The sequence below is a fragment of the Magnolia sinica genome, chromosome 13, assembly GCF_029962835.1.
Source record: "Magnolia sinica isolate HGM2019 chromosome 13, MsV1, whole genome shotgun sequence".
NCBI lineage: Eukaryota > Viridiplantae > Streptophyta > Magnoliopsida > Magnoliales > Magnoliaceae > Magnolia > Magnolia sinica.
Window position 1 is genome coordinate 34,217,703 of NC_080585.1, and position 19,557 is coordinate 34,237,259.

Consider the following 19,557-nt stretch of genomic DNA (forward strand, 5'->3'; position numbering starts at 1 on the left):
AATCCATCTTTTGATAATGTTTATGAAAATAGTCATCGTTTAATTATTGCCTTTTTTCTTTTTTTCTTGGAATGCAATATTGAGATATGCATAGGCGTGCTTGGATATTCACCAAAACCTAATCTTTTCTGAGGTGTTTCGAAATGATATTTGACAAAATTCAATTATGGTTCCTTTTAATGGTCCAAATCAATGTTTTGAAAAGGATGTTTTTCACCTCAAAATATATATTTATGTAAATCAAACTAGATTTTGAGCACATAAAATGAAGAGATGTGATGGCTTCCATTGAAAATAGTCATTGTGAATCCTACTCTCTCCCTCTGTGGCTCAAGAATCAAATTCCATTATTCATCATGTGGGCCCCACATGTATGAAGAAAGTGGATCATCCTGAAAATTAACCAATGGTCCAAGTTTAATAGTCTCTAATCTAGCCTAACAAATATTCAAATTTCAATAAAATCAAACAAGGATTACGGAAGATTCAGTGAGAAAGTTTATGAAAATAAAATAAAGAGGTTTTTACATATACCATCTTCACTTTTAGCTCAAAGACAAATAACACTTTAGGCAATTTTCCAAATAACAATTTTCATTTTTCAAATATGGTTAAAGACCACCCTCTCATTAATTTTTTAGATGGAAAAACTAACTATAATTCAGTTAGCAAAATCTTTAAGAAAAATGCCAAGATTAGCCCTCCCACAATCCTCACTCAGACCCTGCCTCTCTTTTCCAAACCCAAATTTAACGTCTCTTTTGCCAACAAATGTTAACCACAATGTTGTTTTTTTTAAATTAAAAAAAAAAAAAAAAAAAAACCTAAAATGGAAAAATGAGAGGGGTAATATGGGAAAATACATAAAGGAGGGTTTTATTCATCTTTGGGCCAGGAGGGTACCATATGCAAAAAACCCTTAAAATAAGATAAAATAGGACAAGTGTTGACAACGGGGTGGTTTTTTTTTTTTTTTTTTTTAAATACTGAAAATGGAAAATGAGAGGAATTATTTGGAAAAAAATATATATATAAAGAGGGTATGATTTGTCTATGGGACAAAAGGAAGGTGTTATATGTCAAAACCCCAAAGTACAGTAAAATAGTAAAAATAATAAAAGTATGATGATTGTACTCATGGTAATGTATGAAGATCATACTAATGAACTTTGTTAGGGCCCATTTGGAAACCATCAAATAAGTTACTTTTTTTTACTTACAACAGTGGATAAGTAACTTATTTGAGATAAGTAAGTTTGGTTTAAGATCAATTAAAGTTAACTTTCTTACTTAAAGTAACTTAATTACTTTAGCTTAATAAGTAGAAACCAAGATAAGCCATTTGAGACATAAGTAGCTTATCTTAAGTAACTCAATGTCCAAAGCCCCCTTAACGTGACCCTGGTTTTTATTTTTCTTGTTACAACCTTTTCTCATCCTTCTTTATGTCATTTCCCTCTTTTTTCCCCCAATGATATGTAGGCACTTTGAAATTGCACATGTAACATACAACTCATCCAAATTAAATTGTCTAAATTATGGGTCCCAGTTTAGACTTATCATGAACAACAATTTACGCTTATTTGATAAGACTATTTGGTTGGTGGACATTTAGCGCATGTTTGGATACTTTCCAATAAGTAATTTTTTTAACTTATAATGATGAGTTATTTTTAACTTAAGTTAGTTTGGTAAGCGACATTATAAAAGTAACTTGTGTGATGAAAGTTACTTATTTCCTCTGGGTATTTTTTTTTTACTTCGCTTTTTGACTTTAAACTTTTTGGTTTATCTCTCTCCCTGTTGTCTCTTCATGTGATAGATGGTCCAAATTAAAGGAGGCCCCACAAAATAGACGATCCACATCGAGGTGGGTCCACACGATGGACGGTCCACATCGATAGTTGGCCCACATCATGGATGACCTATATGAATATGACTGCATAATAGATAGACCACATCAAAGGTTGGCCCTAATGATTAATGGCATGCATCTAAGGCAAGCTCCACATAATTGATGACTCACATTGAAGGTGGGGCTCACAAAATAGACATTCCATATCAAAGGTGGGCTCCATGTGATGGGCCAAAGGTGGGCCCCATACAATGGATGGACCACATCAAGGTGGGCCCCATATAACAGACGGTCCACATCAAGGGTTGGCCCTTAATAATGAATGGTCCACATCCAAGATGGCCTCGTATGATGGATGACCCACATTAAAGGTAGGCCCCACACAATGATGGTCTACATCAAAGGTGAGTCCAACATGATGGGCAGTGGATATTGAAAGTGGGCCCCACATTATAATGAAAACTAACATTGATGGTGGACCCCACATGATGAATGATCAATATTAAGGTGGATTTACCCTCCTTTGGAGGTTGTCCATAGTGTAAAAGGAACACTGGATAATCAACCTCTAGGATACCCTTGATTGTTGTATCGTTACACCGGAGCACTCGATGTGACTCAAACCAACACTATATGCATGTCTAATCCGAAGATAAACCTAAATGAACCAAAGAAAAAACAAATATGCATGTCTAATCCGAAGATAAACCTAAATGAACCAAAGAAAAAACAAATATGCATGTCTAATCCGAAGATAAACCTAAATGAACCAAAGAAAAAACAATTTTGTACTTGCAGAAATTTAGAGTGCAAAGACAATTGAATGTGTATGAAAATTGGTACCAAAGAAGTCCTTTTATAGACTTCAAAGGTTACCATGAAAGGGTGTGTAAGCACCCCCGCCAACAGATATGGTTGTTGGGTTTTTGAAGGAGATGACAATTATTTCTGTTTAAAAATTTAAAATGTGAGTGTTCTAGTTAATCATTGCAAAGTTTGAAATTTTAAAAAACTAACAATTTTTTTTTGGCTTTAAGCAAGTATACTCACACATGCATGCACTCACCACACCACACTGCACCACACCATGTCCACGGCCACTGGTCGGCCAAGTGCGCACATGTGGCTCATGTCATAGAATGGGATGTTGGCATAGCCCCCCAAACCCTTGAACAATCAAGTTCACATCCCCCTTGAAATGGGCGCAAGCCTTATGCAAAATCATCGTCTTATAAACTCAAAATTTTCTCATTGCCTATTCAATGTGGGACTAAACCCATAACACTTCAAGACAAAAAGGCCATGTTGCTTTTCAAAATAATTTTTAGAGAGAATTTCTATAGCATTTTTAAAATGATTTTTATTTATTTTAAAACATGAAAATATAGCAATCTTTCACATATTTCAAAATAATGACTTTCGGGTTAGACATGAATAATTGTGTATTATATCGATGTCCAAAAGACTTCAATCAATACTTAGAATAGAAAATGTAGGTTTACAAAATTCAAGTGACAAACGGTCTTGACCCAGACCTTTATTTGCATAAAACAGTTACACATGCCACTCACGTAATTGTTCCATCACAGATGGTTTTGTAGTCTGATGCTTTTTGGCCATGCACAGTTACTTGAATTTCACTAATACTATAAAAAATTTATCCAAATTATTATAATAAACAGCCTCACCACCATACTCTTATAAGTGAATTCCATCAAGTGTATGCAAAAACTGAATACACCACCAATATATATGACATATGAGTTCATTAAGAGTTCAAGATTCAACCTTATTAATTATCACTTGCACTCCCTACACCATAAAAGGAGCTTACTTATAACAGTGCTTAAACGTCTCCTAGTGTCTTATATATTATTTACCCATTGAAAACCTATCACATGAGATCTCTATTTGTAAAAGTTGAGTTGCCAACACTGGTAGTTCATGGTATTGTACTTAGCCCCATTTCTTTCGATGTATTAAGGACTAATTGTTTACTAGTTAAAGGATCTGCTATGTACTTGTTCGATCTCACAAATCAATGGTTACTACTCCATCATGTAGGATCTTACTATGTTATTGAAAATGAGAGCTTAAGATGTCCTAGAATGGGGGTGAATAGGACAATACCAAATAATCGAAACAAGTGCTAAATATGTAAATAATACGAAGATCTTAATTACTTGAGTATTGAAACCTTGATTCCAAATAATTCGTAGGACAACCTTCACCTAAAGTTTTAGGTAGGACAACCTTATTTCACGAATTTCTTTAAAATCAAAACCTCAAACTTGCAAGAGTAAATTAAAGAATTACAACATTCACCACTCAACTGAAATTAAATACGTTCAATCCACCACAAATAAAAATAAAGCATTCACTATATGACATAAAGAATTATAGCGGTTCGATGCTTTAAAAATAACCACACCTACTTCACTCCCAAAATTACTTTCCTTGTAATTTTAGCTTTCACTATAAAAAAGGTTTTCTCAGGGTCACCTTAATAACCTTATATAATTCTTGTGATTTTCACGGGCTATCATAATAAAAACTCAAACTGAGATTTTACCAAGCTATTTCAGACAAAACTTTAACTGAGATTTTCACAAGAGATCTCAAAAAAACCTAAAAAGAATTTAAAGAAAGTATACTTATCTTCACAGTAGAAAACATAGCAGAAGCTTGTAGTAGAAGGAAATCTTTCATGAATGTAAATGGTTCCATGTTCAGTTAGATAGAAATAGTTTAGGGTTCTATTAATTTTAACTATGTTAAACTCAAAAGCTACTTAAATCAATTCTCTTAGATCTCAAAAGATAAGTATCGTTTACTATCTTAGATTAAACTTGAAATATCTGAGATAAAAGGGAATTGAAAAAGCTATTTAAAATAAATTATAAATACCATCTAATAGCTTGCTAATAACTTGAGCTTCTCTCTCTTGCAGAAGAATTCTGACAATTAACTTGTGTAATTCGAAATGAGAGAAGAATTCAATTTATAGGCAAAGAAGTTAGAACTTCGAATAGCCCAAAATAGGCTTCGACTAGCTTAAGTTCAACGGATTTCGAATTGCTTGGGATATGGATTATCCAAAATTCGGCTAGTTGAACAGCACAATTCGACTAGCCGAATTTTCCCTTCTGCAGACCGAATTCCTCCGAATTCCAAAAGTAGATGCTGCTGGAATTTGACTCGAACTTTCTTGGGCTAGCCGAATTTACAACAAAAGTTGTGATTTACTTCGGGCTTGAAGTTGTGCTCGCCGAGGAAGCTTTTGAGTTAGGCTGGCCGAATTCTAGGCAAAAACAAGTAAAAAACCAACGATTAAACAATTTTGAAAGCACTTAGTCCTAAGGTCTTTTTAGGGTTTTATACCACCTGAGATATATCAAATATCTGATTCTTCTTTGGCTTAAACTTAGTTTCGGACTTCATCTTAAATTTCAGCTCGATCTTTTCTTGAACATTAATCGATCTTGAGCTTGATCTTTTCTTGAACATATATCGATCTTGAGCTTGATCTTTTCTGAACATAAACTGATCTTGAGCTTGATCTTCTCTTGAACATAGACCGATCTTTTGAAGATATACTTTGAAGTGGTTTTGTCTTTACGAAATTTGACAACTTATGTGTGATCAACATCTTAGTACTTACAATCTCCCCCTTTGTCAATTTCGTGACAAAATACTTAACATTACAAATATACAATTACACACATTTTTTGAAGTCTTGTGATCTGAAGTCTTGTAATATTCAACTCACCAACAGATAATGCTCAATAGGCACTCCCCCTGTGAAATAGACATATAGCATCCCATACACATAGCATCCATGTATTCATGCATTCATTTCATACATTCCATACACATAGCATCCATGTATTCATTTCATACATTCCATGCCATTTATTCCCTACATTCTCTCCCCCATACTATAACATTGCATATTAATCATATTACTAGCATTGGTATCATCTCTCCCCCTTTTTGTCACAAGTTGACAAAGGAAGAATAAAAGAAATAAGATGAATAAAAGGAGCATGTAGTAAGAGAATAAGGGTAAGCATATGAAATTTCCAACCATATGAAATAATAAAGGTAAGCATATGAAATCTTTTAAGGTTTAAGGGTAAGCAAGTGTCAGCAAAAGCATCCAAAGTACCAAGACAAACACAAATTAAGGTTTAAGTACATAACCAACATAAGTCTGAAAAATAAAGAGAATTTAGCTCAATTCGACCTAGAGGAAGAATGAGCAGACATCGAGGGATCATTTAGCCGCAAACTCCGGTTGATGCGATGGACGTACTTTTTCATGCACGTTATTGTAGACTTTCGGGTTTGGGCCAATGAAGCCTTCAATACATGCAAAGACTCCACTTTCTCCTCCAGAGCAGTAAGTCTCTCATCAAACTCAGAGGGATGGTAGTCGGAATCAGTTGGATTATCTGAATCATCCAACTCATTAAATATGTCGTCCATGGTTATTTTTATTAATATTTTATTTTCATTTCATGCATTTCATCATTAAAAATAAACATAAACATAAATGCATAAAAAGAAATAAAATAATTATTTAACGATACATAATCAAATATCATGCTTCAAGCTTGAAATTTTAATTTTGTCAAGCTGCTTCTCAGTTTGAATGTATTCCAGCATGATAGATTTGTCTTCAACTAATTCTCGAATATAATGATATTGTATGTCGATATGCTTTGTATGAGAATGTTGAATTAGATTTTTAGAGATATTAATTGCACTTCAATTATCGTAATATAAAGTCATCATATCTTGCGTAATTTCATAATCTGCTAGCATTCTTTTCATCCACATTATCTGAGTGTAAGCATTTCCTGCTGCAATATATTTAGTTTCAGCAGTAGAGTGAGATATGAAATTTTGTTTCTTGTTGAGCCAAGATACTAAGCAGTTTTCAACATAGAAACATTCACCGCTGGTAGACGTTCTATCATCAACATTTCCTGCCCAGTCTGCATCTGTATAACCAGCAATTTGTACAGACGTATCACGTGGATACCATCGACCTAAGTTCACAGAGCTTGTGACATATCTGATTATCCGTTTAACAGCAGTTAAGTGTGATTCTTTAGTATTAAATTAATATCTAACACATATTCCAACACTAAATGAAATATTAGGTCTACTAGCAGTTAAGTACAGAAGACTACCAATCATACTTCGGTATAGTCGAGAGTCTATACTTTTACTTGATTCATCTTTTAAGAGTTTAAGAGTAGTACTCATTGGAGTATCGAAATTTTTACCATTCTAAAAGTCAAATATTTTTACAAGGTTCAATACATATTTGGTCTGTGAGATGAACATTTCATCATCAAGTTGTTTAACTTGTAATCCAAGAAAATAGTTTAGTTCGTTGACCATACTCATTTTAAACTTGGATTTCATTGGATCTGCAAACTCAATAGATATGCTAGCGCACGTAGATCCATAAATAATATTGTCAACATAGATATGAACTATCAGGATATGGTCATTATATTTCTTAACGAATAGAGTTTTATCAACACTACCTATAACAAAATTATGAATAAGAATTTAGTCAATTTTCCATACCATGTTCTGGGAGCTTATTTCAAACCGTAAAGAACCTTTTTAAGATGGTAAACATGATTTGAAAGTTTGGGATCTTCAAAACCCTTTAGTTGTTCAACATATATTTCCTCATTCAAATCACTATTTAAAAATGCATTTTTAACATCCATTTTATAAATTTTGAATTTTGTATGGCATGCAATGGAAATAAATAATCTAATTGATTCAAGGCGCGTAACTGGTGCAAAGGTTTCATTGTAATTAACACATTCTATTTGAGTATACTCTTGTACAACCAATCATGCCTTATTTCTGATAATGTTTCCCATTTCATCAGTTTTATTCTTAAAAATCTGTTTGGTTCCAATCACATGTTTATCAGTAGGTCTGGAAACCAAATATCATACATCATTTCTAATGAATTGATTTAATTCTTACATGACATTAATCCAACTTTTATCAACGAGTGTTTCATTTACATTACTCGGTTCAATTTGAGAAGTAAAGCAAACATGATTACATATATTTTCTAGTTGTCTTCTTGTCTGAACGTCAATATGAGGGTTATCAAGTGTTTGATTACTCGGATGGTCTTTGACTAACCTTAAATCAGACTTGTCTGATTTAAATGAAGAGTTAAGCATATTAATCAAATAAACATCATTATCATCATCTTGATTAGGATTGGGTGTGACATGTTGATCATCTATCACAACATTTATAGATTCTTGTATCACCCCAATTCTTTTGTTAAGAACACCGTATCCCCGACTATTTAGAGCATAACCTATAAATATTCCTTTATCGCTCTTGGCTTCAAATTTTTCCAAATTTTCTCGATCACGTAATATAAAACATTTTCTTCCAAAAGTTTGAAAATATTTAATGTGAGATTTTTAGTAAACCATAATTCATAAGCAATTTTGTTTTTAACTTTTCTAATGTAAACACGATTTATTATATAGCATGCAGTACTAATAGCTTCAGCCTATAAATATTTTGGTAGGTTCATGCTATTTAGCATTACACTAGCCATCTCTTGAAGAATTCTATTTTTTCTTTCAATAATTTAATTTTGTTGAGGTGTTTTTGGAGTAGAGATTTCATGCGATATGCGATGATCATTATAGTATTTCTCAAAATTGTTATTTTCAAATTCGGTACTATGATCACTTCTGATTTTAACCACAGATAATACTTTTTCAATCTGGATACGTTTTAAAAAAATTTTGACTTCATCAAGAGTATCTAATTTTTATCTTGAAAAGGCTACCCAAGTATATCTAGTGTAGTCATCAACTACAACCAGAAAATATTTCTTCCTGCTTCTACTCTCCGTTTTAGTTGGTTTGACTAAATCCATATGGAGAAGTTCAAGAGGTCTAGCCGTAGCTAAGGAGTTCACTTTCTTGTTACTCCTAATTTGCTTGCCTATTTGACATGCGCCACAAACTTTTTTCATTTTTTTCAATTTTGGTAGGCCACGTAAGTTCTCTTTTGCTCAATTTATATAAATCTCTATAGTTTATATGTCCAAGATGTTTATGCCATAGTTCAATGTCATCTGTTTGGACCATGTAACATAAATGGTTTGTTGAGCAAGAGTTATCAATTATATAACAATTTTCAGATGTTCTACGACCATTTAATATTACACTTCCTTTCTTATTTTTAATCTCACATCCGTGATATGAAAATTTTACGCAATGCTTATTATCACAGATCTGTGATATGCTCAGAAGATTATGTTTTAATCCTTCAACATATAGAATATTTTTGAAGAGATGTAAGTTAGGAAGTTGTATATTACCTTCGCCAATTATCTTACAGTTGCTTCCATTTTCGAATGTAACTAAGCTACCATTTACTTCATTGATATTTGAGAATATAGCTTTATCACTTGTCATATGTCTCGAACATCCACTATCCAGTTACCATCTTCAATGGCTAATAGCTTTGAAAGCTGTGTGGATAACAAGACATTTAACCTTCGGAACTCTAATTACGGTTCTAAGTTTAAGAGGATCTCTTGTTTTTCGCTATGTTTAGGAGTTAGGAATTCTCATTTTTATATATGCTCCAATCATATCCGAGTTGGATTTCAATAGCTTCTTAAGCAAGTCCACAATTTTTTCAGCTAAAGGAGATTTATTATTCATTTGATGTTTATAAATATTGGCATTATTTTTTAAGAGATTTGAAAAGGTTTTGAGTTTTTTAAGTCATTCCTCTAATAGTTTGAATCTCTTAGAGTTTTAGCTTTAAAGTTCGAGGATTCTCCTCTTACAAAGGTAGGAGCAGAATCCTTAGATTTCAAAGAGCTATTTTTAATATAACCCAGTCCAGACTTATCACTACATCGCCTCGATGAAGTTAACAATTTTTTAAGTTTTTGGTCATCAAGGGCATATTTCCAAATATCATTTGAACTCTGAATGGAAGAAACTTCAACTTCTAATTTCTCTTTTTTGATTTTAAGTTTTTTGCAATTCAGAAGACTTAAAACTCAAATCTAATTTTGTTTTTTCGAAACAATCGGAAAAATGAGATTTTTCTAAAACAACTTTTTCAAGTTCTAATCTTAGTTCAGTATAATTTTTTTTTAAAAAAAAAATTCAATTTGACAACAATTTTACAACTCTCTCTGTATAGGGCATTATAAGCATCTTGAAAATCTTCTTCATTTTCAGGGTCACTTCTTAGAGCTTCGTAGTCAGACATATTACAACTATCTGAAGAAGTGACTCTGGCTATTGTCATAAATACTTTCAAATTGCCTGCATTTTCTTGGTCTGATTCATCATCAGATTCAGAATTAGTTTCAGACTCTGATGATTCATCCCGAGTAGTTATCATGACTTCTTCTTTTTTAGATTTATCCTTTTTAGTACATTTAGAAGCCAAATGAACATATTCATAACAGTTGAAACATTGACTTATCTTTTATTTTAGATTTTCAAAATTTTAATTTTCCTTTTCTTTTATCAGATGGTTTTTGAAAATATATTCTTTTCTTATTTTTGAAAATTCTATAAAATTTCTTTGCTAACATTGTCATATCATCTTTATTTTCTTCAAAATCAGAATTTGCATTAGTTTCTTTTGAATTAGATTTAAAAGATGTAAGAGCAATGAACTTAACTTTAGGAGTTTTGAAATTCAACTCAAAAGTTTGAAGAGAACCAACTCATCAACTTTCATAACATCTGTATCCCTTAATTCCTGTGTAGCGGTAACCTTTGAATTAAACCTATTAGGTAGTAATGGCAACATTTTTGCGCAAACCTTGCTTTCAAGAATTCTATCTCCAAGATCTCATATGAAATTTATTATTATTATTATTTTTTTTTGAAGACACAAGGTATCCCCACCTCTTTTTGAAGTGAGACTAATCCCTACGGATACACGCAATCACCCACAACCACGTGTATCGGGTAAAGCCAAGGAGGGGAATCGAACCCTCACCTATAGGGAGCAAACCTACGGTGAAGACCATTCACCCAAACCTCATTGGGTGTCATTTAATTTTATATAGCAGTCCATAAAATGACTCATTTTCTTCCATACGAATCTCTCAAATTTAGTTGTGAGGATTTGAATTTTAGATTATTATTTTTTACTATAGTAATTCCTTCATGTGTCATTTCGAGAATATCTCATGCTTGTTTAGCTGTATCGCAAGAAATAATTCTTTTAAATTAATTAGGCGATAAAGCACACCTTATAGCATTTAAGGCTTTTGCATTTGTACTGCTTTCACTTTTTTGAACCGTAGTCCAAAAAACAAATGCGATTTCTTTAATTGATATGGTCCCATCATCGGCTATTATTCCATCATAGGAGAGATTCATTTAGATACAGTGGCTTGCCACACACTTTCTTCCAAGGATTTGAGGAAAATCAAAATCCTCATCTTGGCTTTCCAATATGAATAATTAAAGTCATCAAAGGGAGATAGCCTGGTAATGGATAAGCTTTTGAAATTTGACATGTTAAAGCTCTGTATCTAGCTTAAAGAGGTAAATCAAAAAAATAAAAAGAGCAACCCTTTTTGATACCACTTGAAAATGAGAGCTGAAGATGTCCTACATGGGGGTGAATAGGACTGTCAAATAATCGAAACCAGTGCTGAATATGTAAATAATACAAATATCTCAATTGCTTGAGTATTGAAACCTTAATTCCAAATAATTCGTAGAACAATCTTCACCTAAAGTTTTAGACAGGACAACCTTATTTCATGAATTTCTTTAAAATCAAAACCTTAAACTTGCAACAGTAAATTAAAGAATTACAACATTCACCACTAAACTGAAATTAAATACATTCAATCCACCACAAATAAAAATAAAGCATTCACCACATCGCATAAAGAATTATAGTGGATCGGTGCTTTAAACACAACCACACTTACTCCACTCCCAAAATTACTTCCCTTGTAATTTTGGCTTTCACTATGAAAAGGTTTTCTCAGAGTCACCTTAATAACCTTATACAATTCTTGTGATTTTCACGAGCTATCACAAAAAAAACTCAAACTGAGATTTTACCAGGCTATCTCAAACAAAACCTTAACTGAGATTTTTACAGGAGATCTCAGAAAAATCTAAAAAGAGTTTAAAGAAAGTATACTTATCTTCACTATAGAAGACGTAGCAGAAGCTTGTAGCAGAAGGACCTCTTTCTTGAATGTATATGGTTCCGTGTTCAGTCAGATAGAAAGGGTCTAAGATTCTATTAATTTTAATTATGTTAAACTGAAAAGCTACTTAAATCAATTCTCTTAGATCTCAAAAGAGGAGTATAGTTTACACTCTTAGATTAAACTTGAAAGATCTGAGATAAAAGAGAATTGAAAAAGCTATTTAAAATAAATTATAAATATCATCCAATAGTTTGCTAATAACTTGAGCTTTTTTCTCTCTTGTAGAAGAATTTTGATAATTAACTTATGTAATTCAGAATGAGAGAAGAACTCAATTTATAAGGAAAAAAAAGTTAGAACTTCGGCTAGCCCGAGATAAGCTTCGATTAGCCTAAGTTCAGCGGATTCAGTTCAACGAAGTTCGGATTGCGTGGGATAAAGATTATCCAAAATTCGGCCGACCCGAGGTCAACTTCGACTGGCCGAACAGCACACTTCGACTAGTCGAGTTTTCCCTTCGGTTGGTCAAATTCCTCCGAATTTCAAAAGTAGATGCCGCTAGAATTTGACCGGAACTTTCTCGGGCTGGCCGAATTTCAAACTCGGGCTAGCCGAACCAAAACTCGAGCTATCCGAATTTACAACAAAAGTTGTTATTTACTTCGGGCTTCAAGTTGGGCTGGCCGAGGAAGCTTAGGCTAGTCGAACCAAAACTTAGGCTGGCCGAATTCCAAATAAAAACAAATAAAAAATCCATAATTAAACAATTTTGAAAGTATCTAGTCCTAAAGTCTTTCTAGGGTTTTATACTACCTGAGATATATCAAATATTTGATTCTTCTTTGACTTGAACTTAGTTTCGGACTTCATCTTAAATTTGAGCTCAATTTTTTTTTTAACATTAACCGATTTTGAGCTTGATCTTCTCTTAAACATATACCGATCTTTGAAAATATACTTTGGAGTAGTTTTGTCTTTATGAAATTTGACAACTTATGTGTGCTTAACATTCTAGCACTTACAGTTATGCTAAAGTCGAATATGCCTACTTTTGCCATTATAAATCTTGCAATTGGCCCTTATTATAACAACTTAACAATCACAATGCAAGGATATAACCGAAATAAGTTTTGGCCACAAAGGTATATCAGTCAATAAATTTCTAATCCATTATGTTTCTATTCCTACTTTTTCTAAACCAACAAAATTAGATTTCAAAATAAATAATCAATCATCTAAATTCAACAAATGATCATTTGATTAATGAAAATTTTAATCTATACACTATATATAATGGAGGCTAGGTTTGGACATTTGGGATTGGTATTCATTGCGTGATTACAAGTTCACTTAATGAATTGCGATGTCTTGCTCATCAGTAAATGTATAATTTTCTAATCAGCATCCTTCCATATTAGTGGGACCTATTGCTTGACCTCCATATTCAACTATCAAATCCCATTAACTAAAATGAATTCTAATCACTGGTCAACTAATCAGCTAGCCTATTATGTGTCAAGGACATATAATAATGTAATAATGTTAAATTGTGATGCATACAATTATATAAAGATCACACTCCATTTTAGTTTTCATAAGTGTATGGATGATGAATTACTTAACTTTTATATTACATATATAATATTCATGCCTAGCTTTGTGGCATGTTGATTGAATGGTAAGGATGTATTCAGGGCTAGTGAAGTTGGTTGAATAATAAGAGCATATTTAGGGCTAGTGGTACAACAACTATTAAAATAAAAGTAATGGATAGTAACAACAATGAGATATTTGTTACATGATGGAGTCATATTTGTTGCCTCTGTGAGAATCAAAAATAAAAGTAACTATCAGAATAAAAGTGATGAAAGTAAGATATTTGTTGCATAATAAAGTCATAAATGTTGACTTTTGAGGTTAGAAAAGAACCTGGTAGATCCTTTAACCAAATTCAACTTAAAGGGGAGTAAATTTGATTTCAAGTCGAGTAACTTATGCCATGCTTCGACATCTATAAACTAATAAAATTTCTCTTTTTTCTTATTTTAATTTTGAATGTAATAAAAAGTTAAGATTAAAAGAAAATTAAAATGGATGGCAGAAATTTGAGTAAGGAGAGGTAAATTTATTGGAATCGAGGAGTGATAAATCACTTAGCTTGAAGTTGATTTGCCCTCCTATGGACATTATCCATAGTATAACAAGAATATCGGACAATAAACCTCCAGGATACTCTCGATTGTTGTCTCGTCATGCCGACGCACTTGATATATGAAGACTCGAACTACTGCTATATGTCTAACCCGAAGACAGATCCAAACGAACCAAAGAGAGAAAATAATTTCATACTTGCACAATTTTGGAGTGCAAAGATAATTGAATGCAACATGAAAACTGAAACCAGAGAAGTCCTTTCATAGACTTCAAATGTTACCATGAAAGAGTGTGCAAGTACTGCTGCCAACAGACATGGATGATGGGTCTTCGAAGGAGATGACAATTGGATTTTCATTTCAATGACCGTTCTAGTCAACCATTACAAAGTTTAGAATTAAATATTTAAATATATATTTTATTTATTTATTTTTTTTTAAAAAGCAACAATTTTTTTAGGCTTTCAGCAAATATACTCGCGTGTGCACACCACACCATCCCATGTCCATGGTCCAACATGCATGTGTGGTTCATGGCATAAATTTGGGCTGTTGGCATAGCCCCCAAACAGCCAAATACAAATGCATCCTAAAAGGAGCTCAAGCCTTATGAAAAATCCTCTTCTTATAAACTTAAAAGTTCTCTTTGCCTATTATATGTGGGACTAAATTCACCACGCTACAAAACAAAATGCCATGTTGCTTTTTGAAATAATTTTTGGAAGGAATTTCCAAAACCTTTAAAAATAATTTTTATTTATTTTGAAACACAAAATACAACAACAACCCTTTTAAAGGGAGAAGATTCAAGAATTGTTTACGAGTGGAAAATATTAACATTAAAACCATGTCCTATAGATAAATGGTTCATATTAAATAGAGCACAATCCATGTTAAAAGAAAAATAGGACAATGATCAGGGATCTGGGATGTTCCATTGCTAGAGATCCCTGCACAACATGCCCATCTTCAACATGATCCATCATATCAATGGTCTTAGATCAACCCAACAGTTAGAAGATAATGGTTATAACATGTTTAGTTGTACCTGACATTCTCGACTTCTAAGCCAGTCAGGTAAACACATGGTAACATCACTTACCCGACCACCTACGGGCACTGTCATAATTTATTCAACCAGTAATAGTTTTTGCTCAAATTTTAAATCCTAATATATGATTATATTAAATTCTACAGTGTTAATGATATAGACATTGATAAGTTTAAGTTGGTAATTTTATTAGATGCGTTTATGATTTGTAGCTTGATATTGGTTAATTATGTTATTAAAATAATTTTTTACTTTTAAATACATTTGTTAATTTTATTATGTAACTTATTATTTTTTCTTAATTTTTAATCGGTTATTGGCTGGACATCCATTTCCAACTTTTTTCTTTCTATTTCTTTGGATAAGACTCGTATTCGACTTCTTTAAACAATCCATATATAGGATTGTTAATTGGCGCATGGGCCCGTCAAGCTCTCAGGCTTAGCCTGCTTAAGGTTAGACTTGGGCTGCCATATGTAACCTGAAGACTAAGCCCAAGTTTAAAAGTGAAACGTCATTTATTTACCCGGTTATGCTTAGGCTATGCACAAAGGCTCATCAACCTAGCCTAAGTCTAACTCAGTTCAACTTGTTTATGGTTTCGAAGAATATATTTAAGGGGCTTTAACCCCAAAATTCCTTGAAATTGCCAATTTTACAGCAAAGTACCTTTAGCTTTCAAATTTTCCAAAGCATGCTTCCAAACCTAATAATAAAGTTTTAAAAGACTAATTTATCATTGTTTTAATAATGGTGTGGGGACGCAAATTCCTGTAAGGGTTTGTTTGGATTTGCGGTAAGAGTGGGAAAGGAAATTATATTTCTCAAGAAAACCTTATTTCCATGGAAGTGTGGAATTTTATTTTATTTTTGTTTCTAATGTTTGTTTATTAACTTCTTTTTTTTTTTAGAAAATTGAAGTTTATTTTCAAATCTTATTTTGGTAAAATAAAATTTTCTTGGGTTTTTATTTGTTGCAATTTCAAGTATCAAAGATTTAGGAAGCAATTCGAGCCTCACTCTAAGGGTACTTGATCAATGGCTTAGATAGAATATCTGGTATCCACATACAAAACTATGTTCATCCTATCCATGTAGATTCTTGTAAATAGGCCAACTTAAGTTGTGCATCATGTTAAATTTTTTTTTTTTTACACACACACCGACGCATGCAGTAGTAGGATTTCACCACCTATGGGTATCAAACCCAAAACCTCATGTTGAAACTCCTCGGAGTGTACCACCTATGGGTATTGAACCCAAGAAGTGGCTTTGACACAGCGGACATGATGGGGCTATACGAAACTTACTTAACAAATAGCAGCCATGTCCTCACCCAAGATTATTGCGGGCCACCACATGTATGTATTTTACATCCACGTCATTCATCCATTTTGCTAGATGATTTTAGAGCATGAACACAATTTATTATCATCTAAACCTCATATCGAGCATACCATACGTTAAAAACTATTTGTGTGCAATAAGTTTTGGATAGAGATGACATGTTTTTTTCCCACGTTTAGTTGACGTTATGGAGGTTGGCAAATAAACATTACGGAAAAGCCCTAGGAAGTTTTTAATGATGGGGCATTCAATCACCGTGTTTCCCAAAGGAGGTGCGTAAGTGGAGTTTTCTAAACTATAAATAGAGGTCCCTAAGACTATTCTAAAGTATTCTAAGGTTTCCTAAAAGGTTTCCAATGGTTTCTACAAGAGTTCTAGTGTTATCAAAGGGTGTAGCAATGGTAAGATTCAAGCTTATTTGAATCGGGTAAGTCCTTTCTCTTTGTAATTTCTATTTTCATAGTGAAGATCTGTCGCTTTGTGTCGCGGTTTTTTCCCATAAGGGTTTTCCATGTAAAATCGTTGTATTCTCTTGTGATTGCTTGATGCTCTTGGATTGCTATCCTAAATCTAGATTTGTGTGATTCTGCAGCACAAATCTCAACAAGTGGTATCAAAGCAATCGTTGGGGCACAAATCTGAATTTGAGGGATTAACATAAATGGGAAGTACTAGGTATGAGATTGAGAAGTACTCGGGGAAAAATAATTTTGAGTTATGGAAGATCAAGATAATTAGTTCTTTAACCAAGTAAGGCGAATATGGTGCTCTTGAGGAGCGGAAGTCTACCATGACTGATGATGATTGGAATACTGTTGATAAAAAAGCTTTATCATCGATCCGTTTATGTCTTACGGATGAGGTTCTCTACAACGTCATAAGGGAGAAAACTACTGCTAAGTTACGGGCGAAGTTAGAGGATGTCTATGCGAAAAAATCTTCTGAAAATCCCCTACACTTGAAGCGACAGTGGTGTAACTTGAAGATGGTAGAGGGTAGAGATCTGGAGGCTCACGTCAGCAACTTTAATAGATTAGTTTGTAAATTGCTAAATATGAAAGAAGTGATGAAAGATGAAGAACAAGCATGTATGTTATTGAATTCTCTTCCGGTGTCGTATGAGTCATTCAAGGACACAATGCGCTCCACGAATAAAACCCTAAGTGTCGACACCGTTATCTCAGCCCTTCAAGGGAAGGCTATGAGAAAGTTTAACGTCGATATAGGGATATCTTCTGATGCACTGCTTACAAGGGGTAGAAATTATGAACAAGGTACAAGTTCTTTAGGTTCTAGATCCAAATCCAATAGCAAGAGCAAAGAAAAGGTAAAGTACTGGAACTGTGGGATGGAAGGACATGTGAAGAAGGATTGTACAAATCTTAAATCTAAGGGCCTGTTTGGCCGGGCAGATTAGATAGGATTGGAAGATAGATCTCGGGATTGGTCGGGCGTGCCAAACAGACACGGGATCCTGATCCCGGGATATAGCCATCCCATGGATCTTAAGACAATCCACTGACATCACCATCATTACCTTTAAATCCCATCCAATCCACCATAATCCCTTCAAAATTGCCTGCGACGTGTTTGGTTCGAGGGATTGAAAGGGATTGGAAGGTTTAATCACGGGATTGGTCGGGCATGCCAAACAGACCGGATATAGCAATCTCGGGATATAGCAATCCCATAGATCTTGCACCAATCCATTGACACAGCTATCATTACTTTGAAATCTGTGCAATCCACTCTAATACCATCCAATCTGCCCGGCCAAACAGGCCTTAAGAGAGAAGAATTTGAGACTTCGTACAGAGAGGCCAACACTGTCACGTCAGATGGATTGAGTGGATGTGATGGTGATGTTTTGTCTGTCTACGATCAAATGCCCATACGATGATCGTACGAGCAAGTGGATTCTAGACACATGGGCATCCTTTCACATAACTCCTCATCGAAGTTGGTTCACCAGCTACAGGGAGTGCAATGGTGGACAGGTATTTATGGGCAATGGCAGTGCCTGTAATGTTGTGGCTATTGGTATGGTGTGTATTAAGATGTTTGATGGGACAGTGTACCCTAACTGGGGTGAGACACGTTCCTGACATAAAGAAGAGTGATTTCTCTCGGTGCCCTCGAGGCTATAGGGTGTAGGTTCACAAGTATTGATGGTGTCCTTAAAGTATCTAAGGGAACATGGGTAATCATAAAAGCGCAACGACTCGAGCACTTCAAAAGGTGGAGCTGCAGTGGCTGTAGCGGATTTCACCTCTGCGCGTGTGGCATGTTGGGCATGGCCACATGAGCGGGCAGGGATAACAACCACCTGTGAGAAGAATCACACAGCATAATCACATGATATCAGCGAGGTACATGGACGACTCCAATATCGCAGGGGATCCGTCTACTATTCAAATAGCTCTTGGTGAGCCTGGTGCTGAGAAATGGAAGGTGACTATGGGCGATGTGATGGACCCGTTGTACCAAATCGACACATGGAAGCTGGTGAAGCTTCCAGTGGGCCGAGAAGCGATTGGATGCAGGTGGATCTTCAGGAGAATATAACATAAATACAAAGCGAGGTTGGTAGCGAATGGTTATGCTCAAAGAGAAAGAATCGACTTCTCAGATATATTCGCGCCGACGATATAACAGGTGTTTATTAGATCCGTGATTGGCACCGTTTGGCTAATGCAATCTCGAGCTAGAAGGATGGATGTGGTGTCTGCACTTTTGTACGGGAATTTGGAAGCGCAAATCTACATGAAGCAACCAGAGCGGTTCGAAGTTAAAGAGGATGAGAAAAAAGAGGTTGTAGGAGGTTGTGGTACGACCTGTCGCCTAGATAGTGGTATAAAATTTGATTCTTTCATGATGAGTCAGGTATTGTATGTTGATGACATGTAGATCACCAATCATGACA